The sequence below is a fragment of the Bactrocera neohumeralis genome, chromosome 2 (genome assembly GCF_024586455.1).
Source record: "Bactrocera neohumeralis isolate Rockhampton chromosome 2, APGP_CSIRO_Bneo_wtdbg2-racon-allhic-juicebox.fasta_v2, whole genome shotgun sequence".
NCBI lineage: Eukaryota > Metazoa > Arthropoda > Insecta > Diptera > Tephritidae > Bactrocera > Bactrocera neohumeralis.
Genome location: NC_065919.1, coordinates 1,694,023 through 1,710,756, shown reverse-complemented (window position 1 = coordinate 1,710,756; position 16,734 = coordinate 1,694,023). Strand labels below are relative to the sequence as shown.

The window sequence follows — 16,734 nt, the reverse complement described above, 5'->3', positions numbered from 1 at the left end:
TTCTGGCTATTCAAACTGAAACGACCGCTCCGGGGAAACCGTTTTGAGCCAATTGAAGACATTAAACGTGAATCGCTGCGCGCATAGAAGGCTATTCCGGAAGTTGGCTTTAAAAACTGTTTCGAGGATGGAAAAAACATTGATACAAGTATTTTCGGGCCAAGGGGGATTACTTTGACGGGGACGACATAGTGTCACTATTTTTTGCTTATAGCAGTACATATAAATTTTACTTTTAATTAGGATTAGATAAACATCATTGAACTAAGGTAAATGTAGTCCTTCAGATATTTTCATGTAACTGACATGGAATCGACATATGAGTTGAAATCCCAAAAAGTCCATTCGAGATATAAATTCTGGTGTGAAATTAGAATTCGAATATAAATATTGCCTTTGGGAAATACTAAGATTAAGAAACCAATTGTTATTAACGTAGAAATGTGGTCAAACAGTGTCTAGATGTTTGAGGTCCTACAGAGGTATACAGTCACTATTCAAATCTCCAAACTTGACCTCCATGACTTCCGTTAGTAAGGCTACTTGAAAAGCTAAGCGTATACCAGAAATCCTCAGACCATTGACGAGCTCAAAGAAACATTCGTGTCGTAGAAATAGCTAAGCCGCTCGAGGTGGTCAAAAAATTAATAGATAACGTAGCAAAGAAAGAGCTCATTTTTCTGTGGCCAATAAGATTGGCAAATTCTTTGATCATGAATGAAATTGTATAAAAATTTCTAAAAAATAATCGGCAAGTGCATATTTTGACCAGCCAGGTCAAAGGTAGTCAAACAAAAGATATTAAAATTAACCTCATGGGCTTTGCTCTCTACATATGGCACACTTCTGCTCATACAAATTCTAAGTAAACTTCCAACAGCCTTCCCGAGCCATATAATTGGCTGCTTTCAATGTCAGCGGAAAGCGTTTGCTTTTCGCCTACAAATTGCAACATTGCTTCTATGTTCAATGTCAATGGCACTGGTGGCCTGAGTTAGAGGCTGCGCCTTAGTTTGGGACTCCACATTCTGGTCTTTAATTGAATGAGCTGGTGTTGTAGAAATAACCGTAAGACATCTGCTGATATCGCAGTTCTGCCCTTGGCCTATTTCCATACTTACACCTTATTCGTTGGCACGCGCATTTCAAAACACTTGCCACATGAATATGAATGCGTGTGAGGGTGTGTGCACAAACTTGTTCAACGGATGCACTGCTTTCGATTGGCATGCACTTGGCAGTATGAAATTTCAAAAATGTTCACTTCTGCAGCTTTTGGAGTATGTGTATAAATTTCGGTGAAAACTTTGCAAACAATGTACCCAGGTATGTACATATATACTTGTGCGCACGAGTATGCAAGCATATCTTATTATTGTTGAAAAATAAAATATTTAAAGGTTGCCGTTGCTGTCAGTTGCAGCTGCTGATATGAATACCGAATTCCCAAAACCACATAATTCATATATACTACTGCATTTCGGTGTGTGTTTGCGAGAGATAGATGTGAAATATTCTAATATAAATATGGATTATGGCATAGGTGGCACTCTAGTCAATGGAGAAACTTTGCGTTCCCAGGGATTGCCAGTCTTGTTGGAATTATTAGATACTATGTATTACCGAAATATAAAAAAAAATTTAATTATACTACTGTCATGAGCTAAGTATCCATGTCATTTTGTAATGTTAAGGTATTAACCTGAAACGTTAACCCTTATTGAAAATATTATCGAATTGAAGAAAAAATAATAATTTAGGAGAAATTTTATTTAAGAGAAATTCTTCCTGCATTTCAAGGCGGGAGACTCACCATTTGAGACTAAGATAATGTATGGAGAAGCAGAAAACGTCTCTGCCATAACGAAGCGGATTTGACGCAAGTACATAGTATATTAGACAATGAGAGGTTAAAAATAACTACATACACTGTGGTAGCTACAATCAAGGGACGCTGATCATTTATGTAGCAAGAATATATCCATATGCAATAGTTGCAAAAGTTAATTCGGAATCGGTTTTCATTTCCTCTAAAAACTATCGGAATTATCACAGACTTAATGGTCTGATCTCATATAAGTGCTAGGAATAGAAAAGAAAAGCATGAAGGATGACAGGAATATAATACTAACGTGTTGAGTTCGATTATTATTCTTGTAGTAGAATAAAGTATTCCATAATTAATATTAAGAAATGTAGACAAGTCCCACGTGATACGTACGGTTGGAAGCCCATGACTATATTCAGAGTGTTCGATTGCCTAGAGAATAGTGGAGACCTTGTTCGCCCACCCAATTACTTTAAAAAGCCTCATAGGACCAAACTATTAAGTATGGTAAAGATACGTCGTTATAATTATATGTAAGTATAAAAGTAAGATAAAGGATTATTCGCCATTTAGGAAATGAATGTTTGAACATAACATTCACTCTGGCTATATTGAATTTTCGTATATTATGTATAGTGTGTATATGTTCGTATACTATATGTATAAGCAAAAACCCGCGAAGCCAAATTCCAATTTTGTTGAATATTCATTGCCAGCAACAAAATGCTTAATATCAGCTTACCAGCTCACAACGACAGTAGTTATTTCCATAGCTTAATTAAAAATGGACGGAATATTACTTTATGAGAAATAAATACACCAAAAGGATAGCGAGATTGAGCGAAACGATAAAATGAAACAAGCACACAGAAACAGAAAGGATGAGGACAGTGTGCTCATAAACACTGAAGGCGTGCAAACACAATGGCTGATCTGAGCTTCGAGAAATTATACCATTCGAATAAATATTCATATATACATACATATATATATATGTGGCATCAATAAATAGCTATTAATGTTTGTTTTGTAGCATGCAAGAAAACTGACGGACATTAGACGCAGGGCAAAACCAAACATCACAAAGAAAGCCCAAGCCAAAGCAAATGGCGTAAACGCCCACAAACACCGGAAGGGGCATTTAACTTTCATTGAAGTAGTGCTGTTGTTATGACACAGTTAAGTAAAATGATAAAAAACGTTGGACAAAAACTCAATACTTGTACACAAGTTGTTTATATGTAGAGGTTTATGTCGATATGCCAGTTTCTGTTTTAGTAAGACAAATTTCTATTTCCGTTTGACGGCTGCTGACTTCTGTCGACCACCTTTAGACCTGAGCAAAACCAGTCAAATTAAGTGAAGCTGCGGGGTTGAGCTACTTGATTTTTCGACTTCCATTCTCTACTTTCTCCGGCAGACTAAAAGGATTTTACATGACTTACGCCAACAACTTCGGTCGACTTAACTTTATTATTACGCTTGTGACGGCGGAAAAGCGAAAGAAAAATTATTATTTGCTCATAACTATTTACTTTCATTTCTTTTTCATTTTGCCTCTATTATTTCGTGCGCTTGCAGCTGCCAAGGGTCGCACAACTAGTGCACCTCCCTTTGGGACGTCTCCAGCCACTTTGTTAAGCTAACAACGAGCGTTCGAGTGCATTTGAAAGTGTTGATTTTTGTCGACAAAAAAGTTACTTTGAATCCCAGCCAAGTTCTTTTGGATATAAAATAAATATGAGTATATGCATATATGCATACAGATAGATATATATGTGTGTGTATGCGTATCAGCCCGGCACTCAACTGTCAACTGAAGTGCTGATATCACAGCGCTGCCAAGTGGCGAGTGATTTTAATCGCTACAAAAGCGGCGGTAATTTCAATTTTAAAACCATTAACTTAACACTTGTTTCGTTTGTGTCGCGACATTTTAGCTCGTGCCAAAGCCACTCAGTGGAAAACTTTGCTAAATGAAATTTAACACATCTCGTTAATAGCTGAGCCAGTGATTCTGGCATACATGCTAACATAATTGGTTGAATGCACGGCTGGGGAATTCGCTGCCAGTGTGGGTAGTTGAAAAATTAACACATCAAGAATTTATTGTCAATTAGGCGAGTTAACAATATCCATATGCAACGGCTTGCATTTCGAACATTTATTACGACCAGATCAGATATATTTTGTTTAATTTGATTTTCAAACTATGGTTTATTATCATTCAATTTATCGTAAGCTGCAAAAAATATCAACAAAAAAAACGACACATAAAAATATTTTATAACCAAAACTAAATGTTTCTTTAATATGATAGTTTTTATTTCATATCGTCTGATTCAACATCAGCATCTCCATCAACAATAAATTGTGTTGAATTCATTTATGAGGAATGTTGGGAGCCACTGCTAATTCTCTAATATTAGCAGAACATTTGTTCGCCCTTTTTTGAATCATTCGATTATCACTGTTAGAAGGGATGGGTTTGTTACTACCTTACGATCTTCACTTGATGCTTTTTGGTACTCAAATAGTTAACTCTGCTAGACGTTAAAACTTTCTACAGCAATTTCGTAAGATTGGCAGTGATTTGGTACATAGTTTTATTGGTAGTGTAAAGTTTGTAGAAAATTCACACGAACTTTAAGAATTCGTGAAATGCTCAAACTAAAAGGATCAGTCCGGGTAAACTACGATCAGATGGTACCTAAAGTATGTGGATGTTAACACCATGTATTACAATTAGAAATATTGCCGACGCAAAACACTCTCCAATTCATTTGAAAACCCTATACATGTTGTAAGCTGTAATCACAAATATTATCCTCAAACATGGTTCACTAAAAGACTAATCGCGCATTGATTGAACTTAAGTTGAATTTGATTAGTCTGTCTATTAATCTTACTGTACGTTCCTTGAATTTTTAATTGCATATTGCAAACAACCAGCTATTAATAAATTATTATGCCAGAAAAGCTTTGGGTTGTGGGACGAGCAGCTTGGTAAGTGTTTATTTAATATATGTCATTATAAAAGTGAAAGTGGTCGAGGAGAGAACTTTAATGCTTATTTAATCAGCTGACGCTTAGTCGATGAAAATTTGTGGCAGCAGTTTATTTTACAACCTCCTCAGCTAAGTGGATTGAGTATGATCAACACTAATTGATGGAACGTGACCTCGAAGCTTGTCTGGTTCTAAGTTAAGGATTGTGAGAGTTGATTGTTAACTGCTGTAGTTTCTTTCGTACGTGAACTGTTTTGGTACCGAAAATATTTCACAAATGAATTTGAGGAAAGCTGCCAAATTGACAACCCTCGCCAAGATAAAAATGCTGGCCCATTCCGAACGTGTGAATTCGATTGTCATGGGAACGGTCGGAATGGCGGTCTTATAGCACGCATAAACAAACTTAGTCAATGGTGTTTCATCCACTCGTATCTCAAGAGGAAAATGGGTCTTATTTTGCATATACTTTTTACGTATTATTTACATAATTTAGTCAAAAAATTGTTTGGAAAATAATACGACAAAAAAGTAATTAAATGAATCACATTATAAATAATCAAAAATGCTTTAGTGAAGTCTTTTGCTAACCTAAAAATGGGCGCTCTTTCACTTCAAGCCTTACCTATTTCTTGAACCAATTCTAAACCTATATTATCAACTCTCACAATTCACTTGTTATACACTTACACAAAGTATAGCCATCTAGGTTAACTTGAAGCAACTTTTCAAAATAGCAGTTTTGAAATTCACAACGTTTTCGCCAATTACGACGTGCATTCCGTAATATTCAATATCTTTTGTTCGATTTCACGCATTGGTTGGTAATAGACCGCCTCTGTCGCAAAACGGCTGAAAATTCTCAGGTCAAACTTGCGATGCTTTTGTATCTTGATATTCTCAAAATTTCTATGTGTACTCTTTTGGAACTTTGTTTACTTGCCGCTTTAGTGGGGACTGACAGATCACATAAATGCACGTAAAATGCAAATCATGGCATGAGGGAGGGGCGTACACAGCACACACAACGCCGCAAAATGTGGCTTCACAAATGGAAACCGAAGTACCGTAACGGTGAAACTATGTAGCTGTGGTTGTGGTTACAACTTGCCACGTAAATATTTAAAAGGAGCTGCGGGGTGACAGGCGCTGTGGGCCGGCGGGAGGTGTAAAAATTAGCGTTCATATGGAAATGAAATATTTATGGCGCAACAAAAGCTGACATTGCTGTCGTGAACTGGATGAACTGAGCGATTGCCAGAGTCAACAGACATTGCTAACACTATAACTTTTGAGTGAGCAATTAAATATGGAGACGGCAAGAGGTAGGTAGGTGTGCAGCGAAGGGGTGTGTGAGTGGGGTTAGGCGCGCTGATTGTTTTCTACTTTTCAAATATTATTCGCGTTTGCAACAGTGTGCACGCAAAGTGTGTATACTTGTGAGTATGTGCATGCATGGGCATGTGAGTATGTCAACTGCTCGTAAACAATTGACTTGTGTATGCTCGCAAATGCTTAAATGGCTGCGATGTGCTCATGACATTACACCACCACGGGAAACGTCATCAACCAAGCAAACTGAGTCATAATTACTATAAAATCACAGGCAGTCAAGCGAGCAGTCATTTATTCGGTGGCAGTGGCGGTGGCAATGACAATGACACAGTAGATCGCTTGACGCTTAGCACTGCTATTTGCGGACAAACGAATATTCGCATATTATTGCAAGAAGAACGACAAAAATATTCATTTTAGACGAAAGTTTTGCGCGTCTATTTTAGTTTATGACGAAGAAGGTGTTATCGGCATTAAGGTAGTTCATGTCATACCTCTGGTCGGGTTCCTATCTCAATAAACCCAAAAAGCAAATAGGTGAATACAGAATACGAATTTCCATTGCTGCTGAGGCGTAAATGACCAAGTTCGAGAAAAACCCTACAAAACTAACATATTGGGGTTGCCAATATTTACAACAATTGTATTTTTATTTTTATTATTTTTAGATAGCAACCATATACTTCACGTTGACGTATCGTAGAAATATCTTTCCTTCTTCATTATATTTGAGATGAGTCGATTATCTCTTGACCACAGATACTACGCAAAGAAGCGCCAATCATACCCAGATATCTAGGGCTGTTTTCGGTTTTGTATCTATATCCTACATTGTCGAGGGAATGGTGGAGCATATTACATTACATTGCGACTTCGCTCAGCCACTGATTGCAAAATGGAAAATCTAAAAATTTTAAGAAAAGCAAACATAATAGAACTGAAAGCGTAAGTAAAATAATGCTCGAAATTTATATCGCGTCAACAGCAACCAAATCACCCACAAGTGAAACAACTGTTCGCCTCTCGGCGCTTTTGGAACTAACTACTAAGGTATACAAAATGACAAAGCTGTAAGATGCAGTGCGCACTAACTCCTAGTCATCTTCGTTGCACGCGCTCTGCTCTCAAATCTAAGTACTTGCTTTAAATACATGTCGGTCCCTCGAGAAGGCGAAGTTGAAAACGTAAAGGGGCAAAGTGTTAACTGAAAACTGGTAATTGCAACTCACATTGCGCACAACGCCAGCGGCCAGACCACGGTTTACAATTGCATTCCCACCGGTGGCGTATAAGTAATTTGCAGTTTAAATGAGCGTGTGAGAATAAAGAACATACGGAGTGAGTTGCATAAGTAGAGTGCATATATGTATGTATGTATCTATGATATAAAATTTTAAAGGCAGCCGACGTTATTTTTCATTTGCTAAACTAGTAAAGTAAAGGCTGTTGCGTGCCAGTACCACAGACTACAAAAGTATTGAGACACAAAACACTTAATATTGAAACCGAGATATACATAAGTAATGTGTATGTGAGTCAGAAACAGAACACTGGACGAGAGAATATAGCCGCAATCATGACACCTAATCTGACATTATGAGGAAATAAATTTTAATGTCACTTACTTTCGGACACCAATCACAAAGCCATTGAGCGGACAATCTCTTATCATTTACCAGTTAGACAATACAGTCACACTTACCTGCAAAGACAATAAGAAAATTTATTATGAACAAAATGTTATATAATAAAAATGAACTATTGAAAAGTCGGCAAATATTTGCTAATAAATAGATGAACAAATTGAATTAATTCGAAAAGTAAATCGTTGAATATGTGCGTGCACAGGATTTTGATATTCAAATATGAGACCACTTAAGTTTTATAGGAAAATCGGTAAGACCAATATTTGATTTTCATTTCTAAATCTACATATGAAGAGGCTAATGGACATTCTCATGTATGTATGTGTGTTATATTTGTGCAATTTACTGAGTGCTTACACACTACACACTTCACAAAGAGTTTAACTAAGCAAACAGACGGGTGAGAATGTGCCGAGAAATTCAAAGTACGAAAATCTAATTCTGATACTGTGTATATTTACTTGTACGTAGCATATGCCATATATAGCGTACATTAGGGTGTTTTTTTTTTGAACTATTAATTTTTTTCAATCCTGTCACGAAATTTCCTTGGAAATACCCTTAAAAAATCCCTGAAAATTTTAGCCCTTATTATTAACATTAAGAACTGGACGCATATTTCTCAGAATTGTTCACTCTAGCTTTTTTATTACATACCTTCTATGAAAATTCTATAAAGCCTTACTTAAAAAGTCGAATATCTCGAGAAGTATTAATGACAGCGAATTTGACCTCGGTGCTTTTTAGTAGCAAATAAAATTTCCTACAAGTTTGTCATGAACATTTTTTCTATAGCTCTTGTCATTTACGAGATATATACAAAAAAATGCGAATTTCGTGGAAAAATCAAGTTTAGAGCCCCGGACTACCTCGCCGGTGTGAGTTACGACTTCGTTGCACTGGGCACTTTTGTATAGTGAACAATTCTGAGAAATATGCGTCATAAGTCAAAGCGATGCCATAAAGCACCTCTGATCTGTAGGAATTTAGAGATAAAAGATCACGATTGTAATGCATTTTCTATGGAAAATTTTTACATGCCTTGGTCCAGTTCTTAATGTTAATATTAAGGGTAAAATTTTCAGTGAATTTTGTTTAGGGTATTTCCAATGAAATTTCGTGACGGGATTGACAAAAATTAATAGATAAAAAAAAACACCCTAATGGTACATACTAGTAGTAGAAAAGGGCCTGAAGAGTAAAAGTAGAATGTGGAGTTTGCAAACAACTTAAAAAAAACATAATAGCTTTAGAAGTTTGAAGTCTGAAATACAATCAAAAGCGTCAAATTAGTACTATATATGAATATGACGTACAACTATTTTGCGAAGATTGCTTCTTAATGGTATGCCAGCATTTTGTGAAACAGCCTCATACTTTTTACAGTGCTAAGGCGCTAAAGATTGTATTTACTATAACTTAAAATCTGGAATCGTTGAATCGTGGAGTTTTTGAGAAAGGGAATCCCTGACCTTTAATATAAACAATAAAGATGGTCATTTTTTTTTGCAAAATAAAACTGTACTGTCAACTCAACACAATCAATTATTGGTTGGTGTTGTGGCCCAAAGAAAATTTTTTCTAAAATAGAAACTCTTTTCCGAAGTGATTTGAACAAATTATACGTGTCTCATATTATTTATATTTATTACATATCATAAACTGACATGCTCCTTATCGCAAACCTTTTTGGTTTTGTATGTATGAATTTCGTACTGTAAAAATACTAGGAATTTTGTGTTTTCATTTTCTAAGCAGATTGATGTACAAGTTATCGCTTGCACAGACGGACTTACGGGCAGACAGACAGTCACTCTGATTTCAACTCATCCTGGTTATTTATACATATACTTATATATAACTTTATATCTAAGTCGATTATTTTTAGGTTATACAAACAACCGTTAGATGAAGAGAACTATCATACTCTGTAGCAACATGTTGCAAGAATATAAAAACCTGGAAGACGTATAGTACTTATCGTGGAAAAGAATCAAAGGTCAACGAAAGCAAAATAGAGAGGCATTTACAAACCAAAAGCAACGCAAAGCAGAGAGCGCAAACAGAAAAGTAACGCAAACAAAACCCAGTGCCTGAAAAAAAACAAAAAACATATTTGAAAAAACATAAAACGTACGAGAAAAACCTGCGACTGCGTGCGAGCAGAGCCAGTAAGTATACAGAAGGTGCCAGCTCACGTGCTCTTACAGGACCATAACAGAAGTAACAAATACATATGTATAATTGTAATATACATACAAATTCATTTAATTCATACAAATACATAAAAGATTTGCGAAAAATAATTTTAAAGAATAAAATCAACAAATTGAGAGGACTCAAAAGCCTTGCAGTGCAAACTTTATCGGCTCTGTTCCTCTGTTCGCTATCATTTCTTCTTAACAAAACTCGACACTATTAAATGTATTTGAGTAAATACAATACATATGTAGATGCATATGTATGTATGTATATGATGGACTCAGAATACATATGTATGTATGTATGAAAAATATGTTATTAGTATATTCGCAGGCTCAACATATGCCGTACGCACTCGTTGATATATTTTAGCGACTTTAATTGTGAGGATTCGAAGCAATGGTCTGTATGCAAGTATGTTCGTACATATATCTGTCAGACAATGATACGCATTTTGTCTTCTCATGGTAAATTGCACTTAATCTTGAATCTTGTAATCCCTCAAAGAATCATACAGTAGGGTCATATGCACACACATAAAGAAAAGCTTCTGTGGTCTTCGGCAGAGCAGATAAAACTGCGTTGCGGGCAACTCTTTTGGGTAGTTTTTGGGCAAATTCGAGGACGTAGAAATATTCTTATATAAATATTTTTATATGTACATATGTGTGATTCGTAAGCACTGGTAAATATTTTTAAAAGAAAGAGGCAAGTAGCATGTTCGTTTCAAATTATAATATAACAGGGTATTTTTTTAATAAAAATTAGTATTAAGGTTTGAGACCTAGATAAATGAAATGACTAAATACATCTTTGAAATAGCCACATAAGACTTTAAATTTTAAATAATCATATTAGAAATATATTTTATTAATATTTATTATTTCAAGTTTGGTAATTTGTACCGAATGTACTAAGCGATTGTTTGAAAACGTCTGTTTACTTTCATAAGGTAAGTGTCTTCGATAAAACTAACCTAATTGCTAAATTGCAGCCTTTAATTTAATGATTAACCTTCTAATGCTAAAGACGTCTACATTACTTTATTTAGATTAATTTTGGTTTTGTATGCTTTAAGAGAAGGATTTAATTGGTGAAAAATTCATGTTTATTTTAATTGTTTGCACAATTATTTTCACATTTTTCGTTTGATTTTTGAATATTTTTTATTATTTTTTTATTAATATTCTATGTGCTGAGTGATATTGTTTTTATCACCAGAATACCTTGAAGCTGAAAGCACGTGCGTCACTGGTGTAGCAGTAAGCAGTAAGATTAACGTGTTGCATGTGCTGAGCTTTATGAGGTGCATACATACATACACAAACAATATCTGCGCGCATATATTTATGCACTACCTTTTTACGCAGAATTTGGCTGACAAACTCAGATACATACCTCATACGTATACCAAAACCGTATGGAAAACTAGTGTATTTATAACTGTAAGCTATATATGTATGTGCCGTAAATAGCAGCAAAATAAAGGGCCCGTCGCTCTAGAACAGTATACTCGTTAAAAAATTGGAGAGCAAAACAAAGAGAATCTGAGCAAAAGCACAGCTCATGCTATTTTTACTTTACCGTTTTGTTTATTTGCAGAGTCAACCTGTTTTGTTTTTGGTAAACTTTAACTATTTTAATGTCGACATTGACTCTGACAAACCACAAAAGCAGTACACGAAATGAATACAATGATGCGGATAATTGAGAGAAAAGACCTTGCACCAAGGAGAGCGCAAGAGGAAGCATGCTGTACGGAATAGATAAGCACTTCAATTTTCAATCCAACGCAACCCCTACTACAAAGATTCCGAAGAAGCTTTTTTACGAAACTTTGCAGAGAAACGGAAAGAGAGAGATAAAGTGGGAGAGAGAGTGTATCACATGCACATAAATGTCAGGGTGGTGCAGCCCCTCTACAGTTACTGATATTCATATTAGAGCACGAAACAAATTATTTACACCCTCACCTAACAAGCTTCATAGTGTGCCATTAGAGAAGATGTTAACACACTGGAGTGTATAGAGTGTTTTGTTCTGCTGGCGATAAAGCTTTCTCCCATTAGAGCAAGCAATTCATTTTGAAAGTGAAATTTACAAAATCGCGAGCGTAAGCGTACATTTGCAATCGAACTGTCCGACGGCGCGGAGGACAAACACGCAGAAACATATTCAAATAAAATTTGCGCAAAGCAACGGTTTTTTTTACAATAAAAATATAGGGGAGACAATATTTACTTTTTCTAATTGCCATAAAACCGTTTTCCTTAAGCGTTTTGCGCAATCTTTCGTAGCGTCGGGGAAGAATATTTGCAAATGAGATAAAATAATAATAAAAAAATTGTCAAAATTTTGCGTGCGGGTTGAAGAGAAGTAAATTAAAATAAAGTAACTGTGCAAAATATGTGATAATACAAAAACAAAACGTGTAGAGCGCTGCTAACAGGAGACGAGAGGTGCTTTGCTGGTGTGAAAATCTATGAAAAAAATCGTTACTTTTCCCCTAAATGGTGCTAACTATTAACTGCTACTTTGTTACTTCCAATACTTTGTTCGCCTGCACCAACGTCACAACTGTGCAAACGAAGGCAAAAGGGTTCACTAGCTGACCACTAGCGCACTCCACTCCGATTCAAATGCAACAGTTAATACTTGAATAAAAATAATTAGTAAATGTAAATAATAAAAATAAGAAATTTATTGCCATTAATTTCAATATTATTTGAAATACGAATTTCCAATAAAACAACATTAAACGCGTTAACATATGTCACTTTCGAAAATAGCTACTGGCTTTTCAGCGTTGACGCCTGAGCGTCCAGGCGCGAAGAGAGCCCAATAGAGAGCACAGAACGTACGGCAGAAGAAAGCAGCAAGGCAGAGAGCTTTGTTGATGCCAAAGTGAATGCGAAATACATACAAACATATACATACATACAATTACAAATTAGAGAGGGGAGTATTGTGAAGAAATAATAGTAAGATCCAAAGACAATCTCGCACGACAACGGAAGCCACCAAAGAAAATACAAGAACAAGAAACACCCCACCAACACAAAAGGAATAAAGCAATAAACGAAATTAATAGTATTGCCAGTAGGCAAAGGTAGCAGTAGTAAGCAACACAAACACACTCTCACACTAAGCAAACGCGCATTATACACCACCGATTCGAATTGATACGGAGAAGCAACAATATGTTGATAAGCAAAAGTTCCTAGGCAACTTGTTAAGCAAACACAAGTATAAGTATAGAACTAATACACACACACACACACACATAAACACACACTAACAAGCGAAATAAATTTAACGTTCATCTTAAAAAAAATAAAAATCAAATAACTAAAAGAGCCACCGGAGTGACAGCATGCGATACTTTGCATCATGTTGCGCCTCAAGTTGCCAATGTGAACACTGTTGCATGCGACATGCACGAGTAAAGTGGCACATGTGCTAGGCGAAGCAAAAACAAATAAAAAATTACAACAAAATTGAAATTGTAAAAGCAAAATACTAAGAAAAAACAACGTAAACAAATAATAAACAACAAAACTAAAAATTGCATCAATACATGTGTTAACAATAATTATTGTATTGCAAAAAGTGAGTAAATAAGTTTTGTTTGCAAACGTCAGTAAATGAGCAGCTGAGAATTCAAAATAAAATATAATTGAAATTTAAAAAATTGCAAAATAAATGAGTAAACAGAATTAATGTAAACTGTAAAAGAAACTAGTTCAAAATTTTAAATAAAATAAAAATAAATAAATGTAAAAATGATTGAAATTATGGAAAAGAAAAAATAAAGAGCGGGAAATAAAATTTAGTAAAATTTTTAAAATAAATATAATAGCAAGAATATTATATAAATAAATAGTAATAACAATAAATATAAATAAAAGGGTGAAGCCCCTCCCTTGTTTTCTATATCGCTATAACGGTTAGTCATGGAATATTTCATATAGTAATCAATACCAATACGATAGTGCTTTCCATCAATGAAAGTACATTAAAATATCATTAAATCAAAAGAATAGGTCTAGAGGGGCAAACACAAAAAAAGTTGCCAAAGTTTTGAATTTCCTTATTTAAAATTTGTTTGGAAAAAATCTAACATACCGCTTCATAATGAAAATTTTTGGAGTAATTTTTGAAAATAAAATTCAAAAAAATAAAATAAATCGATAAAATCATTTAAATAACTTAGGTTGAACGCTGTGAATTGAAAATAAAAGATTATGATTAGAAATGTCAAGAAGCAAATCAACTACGAACTTCTTGCAATAAATTTAATTAAAAATACTTTTTTAAACCTATTTCTAGTTGCGGCAGCGTAGCAGAAGCTCCATTAATTAAATATATGCTAGCTAATGCAAGCATAAGGAATCAATAAAGTAAGCCCTCCAATAGTCGAACTAGTTAAATTGAAAACAAAAAATAAATATTAAAAAAAAAATTAGAAAATTACACAAATTAAATTACAAATAAAATAAGCGTAAAATAAGAGAGCAACAAAAATACAAGAAACAAATCAAATTAATTGCAACAAATTGCTGCGACAACTAATTGCAAAATAAACGCAGCAAACCGGCGAAAAATGATTTGGCAAATGCAATAAGGAAATGAATAACAATAAACAGAACAAAGCAGAAAAAACTGCTAAAACAATCTAAATTAAAGCACGTTACAACTACAACTACAACTGCAACAAAACAAAACGCACACGATGTTGTGTTTATAAACAAATATTAATGGTTTTTAGCTGTGATATAACGTCTAGCGATTATTTGAAACGGTAGGCAAAAATAAAAGCAACAACAACATATTACTAATACAACAATGTATTTTTAATTACTTACCTATTTATTTGTGTTACTCGTTCATTAATCTACATACATACATACGTACGCACAGCTCATGCGAGCAATTATATGCAAAGTTGTGTATGAATGTGTGTATGTAAGGCAGTCGTATATGCATGAATGACATTGCACTGTGCCATAGTAAACTTGATCATTTACATTTACGATTGTGAGCAAGCAGAAAGGCAATTATTGGTTTTCAGTATAAAGTCATAACTCAAATAATCACTTTTCCTATTGGAAGGTATGGAAAAATTAAATAAAAATATGTGTAGTTTTTACAAATGCGGCATTCATTATACTGCAGTTATTATTTTCATATTTAAAATGTTAATTATAGATTTTTTTATTTTTCGAAAAACTAAGTTAGGGCTTCATTCAAAGCAAGCAAACTACTTAGCACTGCCTTCCTACCTTTGACCTGCCCTTTTATTTCCAAAAATCATTTAACTGATTCCTATGCCGTATACTTAGTTATTGTGGCAAGCTTTCGACGTTAAGCATTATATAGCACGAGCCCGTATGCAGCCGGTGGTGTGCGAGTTACTTTCGATAAGTAATTGGGCGTTGAGAGCATTTAATGGTGGGTTCGGCTGATATTTGCACTCGAGGGGCAATATAAATTTACAGTCTATTAAAATAGTTTGTACACAAATGCTTTTCTTTTGAGTTTGTAAAGCCACACACTCAAAAGCAGCATTCGGTTTTTGAGGTGAATTAAATGCGCAATTAGCATAAAGCACTTATGTAAGTATATATCAACTATATACATACATATGTATGTCTACCTTTATAAGCCAGCGTATATGTTGTAGATAGCCTCTTCGTGCTTATTTGGGGGAAAGACGAGCGTCTAAGCGGAAAGGAGTTATTCCTCTGCCAAACTTGTGAACAGATGTTACAAATTTTGAATTAAAAACAATAATTTTAAATATGATCAATTAATGCAATGCTACAAGTTTTCTAAGCAACTTTCGAGAGCAAAATTAAGCAAAATTAATTTGGATCGAAGGAACCAAAACTAAGAATATTCAAATAATTTCTTAACGACAAATATGATCTTTGTGTGCATATGCTTAAACTAGTATCAGCTTAATTGAATCAATTAGTAAGCTATAAATGAACTAAATTAACGGTCTATATATATCTATTAATAAAATTATGTGTTTGTAAATGTTTAGATTACAAATCTTTTCACATTTAATTGAATAGAATCACTATAAATAAATATTTATTCCAGTATTTTGGAAGTTAGTGAATAAAGGAAGACAGGTAGAGTAATGATAAACAAATATATAAATTACAATACCAAAAAAATAAGGAATCGAAATAATCATATAAGAAAGTATGTCTTTGATAGGGAGAACATGGAGTAATCAAAATAATTTACTCAAAAGTTTCAAAACCTTGAACTTTTTAAAAGTCCTAAATGCACACCGTAGTACTTCTGCAATATTGAACATTTCCCTTAATCTGCAGTAAAGCGGGGTTAACACATCAAGGCACAATATCAAATGATTTTCTTTGGGTCTCCCACATCTAACAAGTAAATACCGCCATCCATGTGCATATTAGGTAAGCAAAATCAAGGTCAATGATGCACACATGCAATTCGCCGTATAAATGCACTTGGAATTGATGAAAAAGGGCAGACAGACAAAATGCGACTTGTTGACTGCAACTTAAGCAAGAAAGAGAAAGGAGAAAACTAACGGTAACAACGATATTAACGTAAGTTCACGTAGTTCCCCACCAAGCTTTGCCGAATGTCAGTATGTCACCAATGTAAGGACTGCTAATTTACGCCCACACGCAGTCACTTGAGAAGAAAGTGAAGGAGGAGATTT

General features: G+C 34.6%; 2 protein-coding genes across 6 annotated transcripts in view; one reads left to right on the top strand and one right to left on the bottom strand.

Moving 5' to 3' along the window:
- LOC126757641 (nuclear protein localization protein 4 homolog) overlaps window positions 1–16,734 on the bottom strand; it is a 68,982-nt gene that overhangs the window by 7,935 nt on the left and 44,313 nt on the right. The gene's annotated exons all lie outside the window — the stretch shown is intronic.
- Window positions 12,136–16,734, top strand: part of LOC126757625 (uncharacterized) — a 39,591-nt gene continuing 34,992 nt past the window's right edge. For 2 of the 4 annotated variants that reach the window (XR_007666757.1, XM_050471683.1), the window contains exon 1: window positions 12,136–14,820. The gene's annotated coding sequence lies outside the window, so the exon portion shown is untranslated. The remainder of the gene's footprint in view (window positions 14,821–16,734) is intronic. The other 2 variants (XM_050471701.1, XM_050471692.1) reach the window with 2 other exon arrangements.